The sequence below is a fragment of the Leucoraja erinacea genome, chromosome 32 (genome assembly GCF_028641065.1).
Source record: "Leucoraja erinacea ecotype New England chromosome 32, Leri_hhj_1, whole genome shotgun sequence".
Classification (NCBI taxonomy): Eukaryota; Metazoa; Chordata; class Chondrichthyes; order Rajiformes; family Rajidae; genus Leucoraja; species Leucoraja erinaceus.
The window spans coordinates 6,508,693-6,518,840 of record NC_073408.1 but is presented as its reverse complement, the minus strand read 5'-3'; the positions used below and the strand labels follow the sequence as shown (position 1 = coordinate 6,518,840).

Here is a 10,148-nt window from a genome sequence, read left to right as displayed (position 1 = left end):
CTTTTGAAGCTTTATTCTTCCGAACACCACCGTGTCTAAACTGTTTAAGCCTTTAGCAATGGGGATTGTAATCGCTGACTGATATCCCTTCTAACAACAGTGTAAAATCTTTCAGATAATTCTCTTTTCAGATCAAAACCTGCTAAAGCTCCAATTACATTCTCATTGTCCTTCAAACACCACCTCACGTGGACACTGCCCAAATTCTGCAGTGCTTGAGGGAGCTAAAAATACTGAAGAGAAAGATAAAAATTAAACTACGATAAAAGCTCTGTCCAAGTGTACCGAAGCATTAACATTGGATAGACACAAAATGCTGGAGTAACTCAGTGGGACAGGCAGCATCTCACGATAGAAGGAATGGGAGATGTTTCGGGTCGAGACCCTTCTTCAGACTCAAAGTCAGAAAGGTCTCAACCCGAAATTCACCCATCCCTTCAATGAAGAGATGCTGCCTGTCCCGCTGAGTTACTCCAGCATTTTGTGTCTATCTTCGGTTTAAACCAGCATCGGTGTTCCTTCCTAAGCATTGTTAATGTAATAGAAATCAAGGACGTCTCATTGACCCAATAATCCATGTTACTCTAATCCAAGGAATTTTAGGGTCCTAGTCTTTGTGACTATTTACATATATCCCCAATCTTATAAATTTTTCATCCCATTTTAATCGAAGATTAGCAAACTCCATTTTGAACGAGGTTGACCTCTATGCCATAATTTTGGGAGTCAACAGCACATAGCCGTTCTTTTAAGGAAAACGAGTTATTCCATTTGGCATTTCTCAGGCCTGAATCATCCCTCCTCTCCGTCTTTTTTTTCTGTAAAGAAAAATTATTGTATATGTTTTTAAAAATTATATATAATTTGAAACCTTATATCCATGAATCACCCTCACCAGAACCTACATGACAAAAAGAAAGTCTTCTGTGTCTCTGCAGCCCTTATGCAATGTAAACGTTGCATTTATGTAAGGGAAAAGTGCCAGAGAATTTGCACACTACAAGTTCCCACGGACAGCAGGGTGATAATAAAAGATGGCATTAAAATCTGGTCAAATTCTGACACCCAATATGGAACAGAACACATGGGAACTGAGATCACAAATTATTGCCCGTTTGACCCACAGAGTGTGCAGTGATTCCATGTAAGGGGAACCAAGTTAGTCCAACCATTTTGCTCTTTCCCTACAGAGCTTCAATGCCAGCAGATTACACGAAGACCTGATCGGAACCTGGAATGCATTAGATAACACTTCCCCCAGAGTTAGCTGGTAGCTCCACTCCAGCAATGTTCACTGACTTGGACTCAGGCATTTGATTTGACTTGGAACATGATTCATAGACTCTTACAGCACGCAAACAGACTCTTTGGTCCATATAATGCCAAAACAACCAGTGGTGCAGCGGTAGAGTTGCTTCCTTACAGCGCCAGAGGCCCGGGTTCGATCCTGACTACGGCTGATGTCTGTGCGGAGTTTGCACATTCTCCCAGTTACCATGTAGGTGTTCTCTGGGTGACAATAGACAAATTTCCAGTTTCCTCCCACATTCCAAAGATGTACAGGTCTTTAGGTTAATTGGATTTGGTTAACATTGTAAATTGTCGCTTGTGCATAGGATAGTGCTCCTGTATGGGGATCGCTGGTCAGCATGGACTCAGTGGGCCAAAGAGCTTGTTTTCATGCTGCATCTATAAACTAAACCAAACTATTCCATTGATTGTGAAGTGATTTGCGGTCCCTCTGCAGTGAGATTTACTCTGAGACAAAATTAATCATCCTGACCGTGGCTATTCCAAACTGACCTATGGAGGATGGAGATCTTTCTGTTTGATACTAGACCCAAGCGAGACACATACAAGCCCTGGAATAGGGAGACAAGCTCTACATGAGAGTCTCAAAGAAAGTGAGTAAATGCCAGTGATTTTTCATTTGTCATACAGCATGGAAACAGGCCCTTCAGCCCAACTTTCCCATGCCAACCAACATGCCCATCTCCGCTAGTCCCACCTGCCTGTGTTTCCCCTATATCTCTCTAAACCTATCCTATCCATGTACCTGTCCAAATGCTTTCTTAAACATCATGATAGTATCTCCCTCAACATCCTCTGGCAGCTTATTCCATATACATTCCACACTTTGTGTAAAAAAAGTTGCTCCTAAGGTTCCTGTTAAATCTTCCCCTCTCACCCTAAACCTCTGTCCTCTATTTCTTGATTCCAGTACTCTGGGTTAAAGATTCTGTGCAATCACTGTATATCTACTCCTCTCATAGTGTTCCTAGTTACTTATGGAGACACAAGGATCTGCAAATGCAGGAAGGTTGAGTGCTGGAGGAACTCAGCAGATCAGACAGTATCTGTGGAGGGAACTGGACAGAAAACTCTGATGAAGGGTCCCCGACCCAAAACGTCGCCTGCCCATTCCCTCCACAGATGCTGCCTGACCAGCTGAGTTCCTCCAGCACTTTGTGTTTTGCACTGGTTCCTTATGACCCTGCTATTTTGTTGCGCAGGCATGGAAGGGAATGATCCAAAATGTTTTGCACAAAGCAGACATGTTTTTCCTTTGAAAAAAAAAATTAAGTTTATTTGTTTAAAAAGATACATGTCTCTCAGTGTTGCTTTTGGAACAAAATGCATTTAGTCAGGCTAGCAGGAAATAAATTATTATCTTAAACTGACATAATGATCCTATATTATTCAAAAAATACCAGGATCCATGAAAAGCTGAGAATACAGTGTAATATTCACTTGGCACTCTTTAAACCAGACTGGAACACCATCGACATTAACCAAATCCACAAGTTCAGCAAATCTAGGGAGACTTTCTTGAAGTTTTCATTCTGTCCCACTCATCTGGTATTTATGGGGATAGCTGAGTAATATGTCCCAACTGTGTCCACAAAACGCTGAGGTTTTGAAATCCTTCCCCTGGGAGCCTTCATAAAGTACTTTGTTCCCCACCCCATTCCAGTCAAATTGGTGCCGTGTTTAGACTCTCTGCTATCCATCACTCAGCTGAGATATACAACCAGAAAAACAACCAGCTCCTTCTGCCGCGCTCCCACTCTGACACACGGGGTAGGTGTGTCTCAGTGGCAGCGTGTATCACTCTCAGTCAAAAGGTTGTGGGTTCAAATCCCACACAGAGACTTCGGCAGCACAGACGTCTAGACTGACATAACAGCTTAATGGCCCTGTCCCACGGTACGAGTTCATTCCAAGAGCTCTCCCGAGTTTAAAAAAAAATCAAACTCGTGGTAAGCACGGAGAATGAACGTAGCGAGTACGTCGGAGCTCGGGGACGTCTCGTAACGCTAACGGCAGGTACTCGGGAAGACTCGCTAACGGCAGGTAAGCACGGGAAGACTCGTGAAGATTTTTCAACATGATGAAAAATGTCCACGAGAGCCCCGAGTACCGACGAGTGGCCATTACCGTAAATCTCCGAGTTCGAATCAGGGCAAACTCGGGAGAACGCTTGGAATTAACTTGTACCGTGGGACGGGGCTAGAACTCTCCATGACGGTACACTGGAGCCCACCTCTTGCACTACCATGGACTTGCTTTTTTTCTCTAATTAGGGTTTTGCACTAATGTCTTGTTATTTTTGCACAGTTTCTGTTTATTGTTTATTTTTGTTTATTGTTTAGGTTTATTATTATCATATGTACCAACGTCCAGTGAGAAACTCTGCTTTCCGCGCTAAACAAACGGATCAGAGATACAACACGTTAAAAAAAAATCAGTTCAAACTCAAGTACAATAGGTAGAACAAAGGGGAAGATAAAGAGAGCAGAATATATTTCTCAGCATTGTAGTGCACCAGTTCCTGAGACAAAGCACAATGTCCTCAATGAGGGAAGGGTGAAAGTCCGCAGGAAATTGCATGGAGTCGTGCATGCATCCTAGTCTATCCCACATCCCCACTCATCAACTCCTTCTACACTTCATAGTACCTCAAGAAAGCAGCCAATACCAAGCAGCACTCAGCTCCATGCCGCGCGGTGTTCCTATCCATCCCGACGCCGGAGTTTCGATCACCCCGACGAGAGGGCTTGAACAGAGGACCATCGGCAACGGCCCCGTTCAAAGGCCCCGACCACGGCTGAACAAAGGAGGATGGTGACTGAACTTTATTGCCTTCCATCACAGTGAGGAATGTGGATTCCACTGTGGTGGATGCTTATGTTAAACTTTATTTTATGTGCTGTGTGTATTTTGCTTTTTACTCAATATGGCTGTATGGTCACTTAAATTTCACTGTACCTTAATTGGTACATGTGACATTTAAATTGAATCTTGAATCTTGAACCTAGTCATTCCCTCTTCTCCCCTCTCCCATCGGGCAGAAGATGTAAAAGCTTTAAAGCGCCCTCCACCAGATTCAGGAACAAGTTCTTCTCCACTATTATCAGACTCTTGAACAGACCTCTCATCAGTTAAGGATGAGTTGCCAATCTTCTAATTTACCTTGTTGAAGACCTTGCACTTTCTCTGTACCTGTGACTCTCACTATATTGAGTGAGACGGGCAGCATCTCTGGAGAGAAGGAATGGGTGATGTTTTGGGTCGTGACCCTTCTTCAGAATCTGAAGAAAGGTCTCGACCTGAGACATCACCCATTCCTTCTCTCCAGAGATGCTGCCTGCCCCGCTGAGTTACTCCAGCACTTTGTGTCTATCTTCAGTTTAAACTAGCATCTGCAGTTCCTTCCCTCGCTATATTGAGCACTGTGTTTATTTTTCTCTTTTGCACTATCTGATGAACTCACACACGGCATGATTTTCCCGAATAGCTCGCAAAACAAAGTGTTTCCTTATATCTTGTTACATATAGCAATAATAAACCTATGCCAATGTGTTGATGTACAGAGGGTTCTGGGTGTCCAAGTACATCAGTTACTGAAAACAAATATATTGGTTTAACAACCAAGAGTTGGCCTTTATTGCAGGAAGATTTAAGTTCAGAAGCAGGGATGTCTTATAATAATTTCATATGCTCTTTGCTTGACCACACTTGGAAAATTCAAAGCAGTCTGAAGCCCCATCCAAGCTATTCCTATTTGTCCATGTTTTCCCAATTTCGCTCTAAACCTTTCCTATCCAAGAACCTGTCCAAATACCTCCAAATTCATCCTCTGACAGCTCGTTCCTTATACAAAATTACAAAACGTACAAAATTCTTAAGGGGTTGGACAGGCTAGATGCAGGAAGATTGTTCTCGATGTTGGGGGAAGTCCAGGACAAGGGGTCACAGTTTAAGGATAAGGGGGAAGTCATTTAGGACCGAGATGAGAATTTTTTTTTTCTCACACAGTGAGCGGTGAATCTGTGGAATTCTCTGCCACAGGAAGTAGTTGAGGCCAGTTCATTGGCTATATTTAAGAGGGAGTTAGGTGTGGCCCTTGTGGCTAAAAGGATCAGGGGGTATGGAGAGAAGGCAGGTGCAGGATACTGAGTTGGATGATCAGCCATCATCATATTGAATGGCGGTGCAGGCTCGAAGGGCCGAATGACCTACTCATGCACCTATTTTCTATGTTTCTACACCTATCACCCTCTGTGTGAAAAAAGGATGCCCCTCAGGTTCCCATTACATTTTTCCCCTTTCACCTAAAACCTATGCCCTCTTGTTTCTTCATTCCGCTAGCCTTGGAAACAGACTGTGTGCCTTCATTCTATGTATTCATGAATCTATACACCTTTATGAAGATCACCTCGTAGCCTCCTGCGCTCCAAGAAATAAAGTCCAAGCCTGCCCGACTTCACCCTATCCCTCATAAACATATGTGGTTTAATATTCATCTTGATATATTTGTGAAGACCAGGATCAAAGACCACGCTGATTTATTTTTAAGCAGTTCATCTGAGTCCAAGCAGAAAAAGAATTACATATTTGGGTTTCCATTTTCGTGTGAACAGTTACTCATTTTTTGGGGAAAAATATGATCTTGGGTGAGTTTACTTGGAACTTTCAAACCTGTGCACACACTGGGATGGAGACGATGAGCCAATTCCATGTGTCAGGGATTCCAGTAATGGTCAGGAATAAAAGTCAGCACATTCATATGTGGAAAAGACAGCTTGCATTCACATAGAACCTTTCACAATGTTCCACAACAGTCTACAGCCAGTCATGTACTTTCAAAATGAAGACAGAGTTATGATTGAACAAACATACACAGTTTAAACAACCATGATAATAATCCACAGTTTGCTTCTGATATGTCTATTAGTTTAATTTAGTTTGGAGGTACAGCTTGGATACAGGCCCTTTGGCCCACCGAGTCTGCACCGACCATCGATCCACACCTATTAACATTATCCAACACACACTAGGGACAATTTACACTTACGCCAAGCCAATTACCCTACTAACCTGTACGTCTTTGGAGTGTGGGAGGAAACCGAGGATCTCGGAGAAAACTCATGTGGTCATGGGGAGAAGGTACAATCTTCGTACAGACCAGCACCCATAGCCAGGATCGAACCCAGGACCCTGAACGCTGTAAGTGCTGTAATGCAGCAACTCTACCCTATGCTCCAGGGATGGATATTGTCCATGACAGGAGAGAATGTCTTCAATAGCTGCCAGAGGAAGCTATAAAAGCGGAGACAGTAACAACTTTAAACAGACATATCATATATATGTCCCTTTATATGGACCGATAATATGATAGAAAGGGTTGCCAACTTTCTCACTCCCAAATAAGGGACAAAAGGTCAAAATAAGGGACAAATTCCCGACGGCAATTCGTTGACCGACTCGGCCGTGGCTGGGTGAATGATGAGTTGGTCCAGGTGCTGGACTGCACACACAAAGCCCAGCCGGTGGGCCAGCTGATGAGTTTTGGTCCTAGCTGCCAACCAACGGGGCCACGGGCGAGGCGCTGCTGGGCTGCACTACGTCGGGACCGGTGAGGCGGGGCAGGATGCGGCGTTCCGACCCGACAGTCCCCTCGACCTGAGTAGTAGCAATCAAATATGGGACCAGGGCAGTCCCGTATGGGACAAACCAATTTAGACTAATATACGGGATGTCCCGGCTAATACGGGATAGTAGGCAACCCTAGTTTTGAGGGCTATGGGCAAACGTAGGCAAATGGGAGCAAGGGTAAGGTGGTCTGAAGTGCCTGTTTCTGTGTTGTTCAGTTCGTTGACTCTCTGACTCTATCACTGTAGGATCCTTTACTGCAGAGAATTCTGTTGAGACAGTAAAACTCCATCAGTCAAGTTTATTGTCATAGGGTGACGTACAGCTCCAATGAATAATCTTGCTTGCTGCAGCACCAGAGTACATAGACTCAGACACATATACAAATTATACATAAATTAGTTCAAGTTCAACTAGCAGATACAGTAGTGACACTTAAATGCATCTTAGATAGGCACATGGATATACAGGGAATGAAAGAAGGTTAGTTTAACCTGACGTCATGTTCGACACGGGTATTGTGGGCTGAAGGACTATTCCTAACCTACCTGATCTCCCGGTGGCTCAGCACTTTAACTCAAGTTCAAGTTCAAGTGAGTTTATTGTCATGTGTCCCTGTATAGGACAATGAAATTCTTGCTTTGCTTAAGCACACAGAAAAAAATAGTAGGCATTTACTACAAAACAGATAAATGTATCCATATACCATGATATAAATATATACACACATGAATAAATAAACTGGTAAAGTGCAAATAACAGAAAGTGGTTATTAATAATCAGAGTTTTGTCCGAGCCAGGTTTAATAGCCTCATGGCTGTGGGGAAGTAGCTATTCCTGAACCTGGTTGTTGCAGTCTTCAGGCTCCTGTACCTTCTACCTGAAGATAGCAGGGAGATGAGTGTGTGTCCCCCTCCCATTCCGAATCTGATCTTTCTGTCCTGGGCCTCCTCCATTGTCAGAGTGAGGCCCAGCACAAATTGGAGGAACAACACCTCATATTTCGCTTGGGTAGCTTACACCCCAGCGGTACGAACATTGACTTCTCTGACTTCAAATAGCCCTTGCTTTCCTTCTCTCTCCATCCCCTCCCCCTTCGCAGTTCTCCCACCAGTCTTACTCTCCGACTACATTTTATCTCTGTCCCGCCCACTCTCCTGACTGAAGGGTCTCGGCCCGAAACGTCACCCATTCCTTTCCTCCAGAGATGCTGCCTGTCCTGCTGAGTTACTCCAGCATTTTATATCTACTTGTATTGTTCTAAGGTCTATGTAATAATAAAGCCATAGTCATTATATAAGCACGTGCTCAGACGTTTAGAATTTGAAATGACTCTGTTTGAAAGTCAAGATTTACAAGATAATTCCTGGAAAACACAGTCCCAAGGAATCAGCAATCTTCAGCCTTCAATAGAAAGTCTCTCTTTCTTCCATTGCCTTATGGCTTTTTTTGGTTGGATTCAGTTCTCAGCCAGTGTTTCGATGTTGCCAAAACACTTTCCTTGTAAAGTGTTTATGGTAAGCTGGAGGAAATTGTTTTGTCATCTCTTGGGAAATTGCAGCTTCAACTATTAAAGACTTGATTGGAAAACATGAGATAAATCAGAGGCTTTGCGATTTGCAACAATCTGTGTTTCAGGATTTAATCGATTTTGAACTGGGCTCCAGCTCATTGGGCCTATCTCTCCCAGATTTCAAATGTAATTCAGGCAAGACAGTCAAAAGGAAAACAAGCCACTTTAGCCTATCCTTGTAACAGTCTGGTAATCTAGTACTTAAAGACAGTAAATAACACATATTTTTTCTATTATAATATCAGTGATGTCGAATACAAACAAAGTTTGCCCATTTACTTCCCTAACATTTATCCAACATTCAGAGATGATGTCGATACAAGAAGCATCAAATGCTGGTTTCCCCAAAAAAAGCCACAAAGTGCTGAAGTAACTCAGCGGGTCAGGCAGCATTTCTGGATATGTGACTTTTCAGATGTTTCTGAACCGTCACCTACCCATGTTCTCCAGAGATGCTGCCTGACCCGCTGAGTTACTCCAGCACTTTGTGTCTTTTTTATTCCGAGATTATGGCTGATCTGGAACTTGTTCATGTATCTGCTGCATCCTTATGTTATTTAATATTATTGAGTCTAAAGAAGGGTTTCGGCCCGAAACTTTGCCTATTTCCTTCGCTCCATAGATGCTGCTGCACCCGCTGAGTTTCTACAGCATTTTTGTGTATCTTCGATTGTCCAGCATCTGCAGTTTCTTCTTAAAAACATGTTATTTAATATGCTTGGTTAGCACAAATTCATCAACTTCATGTTTAAAATTGATACTGAACCTCCGGGTACTTAGCTTAACTTAGCCACGTTTAGTTTAATTTAGAGATACAGTGTGGAAACGGGCCCCTCGGCCCACCAAGTCCACGCCGACCTGCAATCACCTCACACATTAACCCCGGTGAAAACCCACACGGTCACAGGGAGAATTTACAAACTCCGTACAGACAGCACCCGTAGTCAGGATCGAACCGGGTTTGTCTGGCGCTGTGAAGCAGCAACTACTGTTGCGACACTATGCTGCCCTTTCGTGAACGCAGTCCCCCGCACTACCACAAATTGTGCAGTCGAGTATACCACATTTGGGGACATCGTATGTGTCAGCACACCCAAAGCGCAGGGAATGGCCTTGTTCCGGGTGAGCCCCCTTTTCGATCAGGGTCTTTCCCATGCCAGCTGTTAGTTTGCTAATCAGAAATGATTTTTTTTTTGCAGTTGGAATCAGCGGCTTCAAGAGATTTACAACTTCAATATTTTTCAGACTGTATTTAATAATTTGTAACATATTATTTCGTAATAACTATGGAACTGTTGAATATTATGATCATCAGCTCAAGTGTAATTTCCTGCAGCTTATGTAGGATGTGTTACAGAATAAAGTTAGCTACTTTGCAAGTTATGGGTTGGGTAACATCACAGAATTATGAACATTTCCCTGACAGCATCTTATGGAAAATGATGTAATCTTAACAACAATAAGCCCTTACAGCTATTTTGGCTCATGGTGTACGTATGATAGGGACAGAAAAATTAGACTTAGATGCCATGTATTTTACCAAGAAACCTTAGTGTTGAAATGGAGTGACATCACAGGAAGTATCGACAAAACTCATCTTTAATACAAGCAGACAAGTCTAATAAAATGAATAAGAAAC

The 10,148-nt window shown here is 43.0% G+C and overlaps 1 non-coding gene across 1 annotated transcript; it reads right to left on the bottom strand.

Moving 5' to 3' along the window:
• Positions 1 to 9,520: 9,520 nt before the first annotated feature.
• LOC129712490 (U1 spliceosomal RNA) lies at positions 9,521 to 9,679 on the bottom strand. Its single transcript, XR_008726069.1, has one exon. It is a non-coding gene; the product is annotated as a U1 spliceosomal RNA (small nuclear RNA).
• Between the last annotated feature and the right edge of the window lie 469 nt (positions 9,680 to 10,148).